Source organism: Pinus tabuliformis, chromosome 6 (assembly GCF_031772625.1).
Source record: "Pinus tabuliformis cultivar Carrire ecotype Pingquan chromosome 6, CPIR1, whole genome shotgun sequence".
Taxonomy (NCBI): Eukaryota; Viridiplantae; Streptophyta; class Pinopsida; order Pinales; family Pinaceae; genus Pinus; species Pinus tabuliformis.
This window is the reverse complement of record NC_142292.1, coordinates 562,208,363-562,210,376: the sequence shown is the minus strand read 5'-3', so window position 1 is coordinate 562,210,376 and position 2,014 is coordinate 562,208,363.

Sequence of the window (2,014 nt, the reverse complement as noted above, 5' to 3'; positions counted from 1 at the left end):
ACATGCAACACTTTGGTGGGATGGAGTGCAGGCAGAAAGATGAAGATTTGGTAAACAAATAATTAAAAATTGGAACAGGATGTTGGAAAATTTGAAAAGTTTTTTCCAAGTGATTATCAACATACATTATTTAGACAGATGCAAAATCTTAGACAGAGGTCTATGACAGTAAAGGAATACATAGAGGAATTCTATAAAGTGAGCATAAGAGTAGGAAAAATCCAAGATACAGATGAGAAGGTTGCAAGATATGTAAATGGTCTCAGAATGGAAATCCAAGATGAGATAAGTGTATTGTATCCTAAAACAATAGAAGAGGCTTATCACATGGTATTGAAGGCTGAAGAAAAACTCATGAGGAAACAATCTGCCAGAGATAGAGGTACTTTCTGAGGAAGGGGAAGTCAGGGTGGTAGAGGAAGGTATACAACACCTAGAGGTGGAGCTAGCAGCAGCTCAAGTTAGCATGCACCCATAGGAGGTGATGCAAGTAGCAGAGGGAGTTTTTCCAGAGGAAGAGGAGGTAGAGGCAAAGGAAGAGAAGTCAAATGTTATAGATGTAACGAGCTGGGACACAGAGCCTATGAGTCCCTAGAAAACATAGGACTAAATCATAGAAATGAAATTGTTGCTAATACTGAAGAGGAAGCAACAAATGTAATAGAAGAAGAAAATGTACCAGAGAAAGGGGAATCTTTGGTAGTTAACAAAGTTTTGTTAAAGCCGACTAAGGAAATTGTTGAACTAGCGTAGAGAACTACCTTGGTCAGGATTGTGTGCAAGGTTCAAGGGAAATGTTGTTAGATGATAATTGACAGTGGTTGTACAGATAATTTGGTCTCCACATAAGTGGTGGAGAAGTTGAAATTGAAAACAAGGAAACATCCAACACCTTACAAAGTGTCATGGCTTCAAAAGGGATATCAATTGTTAGTCAATGAGCAGTGTGAAGTGGACTTACAGTTGGGAAAATACAGAGACAGAATTATGTGTGATGTGATGCTTATGGATGTGTGTGACATATTGCTGGGAAGACCTTGCCAGTATGATAGAGGAGCTATGCATGACGGAAAGAGGAACACATACAAATTTAGTAAAGATGGTGTCAACCATACATTGTTGCCTATGGAAGAAAAGGAAGCATCAAGGAAACCTGATCCAAAGAACCTATTGTTGAGTGGAAAGGAGTATTTCCAGTAGATTGAAGAGGATGGGATAAATTGTGCATTGATTTTCAAACCCAATGTAATAATTACTTCCACAAAAATTTCTGATTTGCCAATTGAAATTCAAGAGTTGTTGGATAGTTATTATGATATCATTGTAGATGATTTTCCTGATGAGTTACCACCCATTAGAAAAATTAGTCATCACATAGATTTGATTCTAGGAGAAAATATACATAACAAAGCAGCTTACAGGATGACTCCCACAGAGAATGAAGAAATCAGGAAATAGGTTCAGGAACTGTTAGATAAGGGACTGATTAGAGAGAGTTTGAGTCCTTGTGCAGTGCCAATAGTGTTCAGCCCAAAGAAAGATGGAGGCCGGAGAATGTGCACTGATTCAAGAGAAATCAACAAGATATCAATTAGGTACAAATTTCCTTTACCTATAATTGAAGATTTTATGGACTGTTTGAGTGAAGAAATATATCTTACAAAGTTGGATTTAAAAAGTGGTTATCATCAAATCAGAATTAGAGAAAGGGATGAGTGGAAAACTAATTTTAATACAAATGAAGGATTGTATGAATGGATGGTAATGCATTTTGGGTTGTCAAATGATCCTAGTACATTTATGAGGCTCATGAATGAAGTTTTGAAAGAATTTATTAGTAAATTTGTAATAGTATATGTGGATGATATATTAGCTTACAACAGATCTAACGAGTAACATGTGAGACATCTGAATTATGTATCATAGAGGCTACAACAAGAGAAGTTACTATTAAATTTAAAGAAATGTTCATTCATGAAGGAAGAATTGGTATATTTGGGTTTTGTTGTTTCTG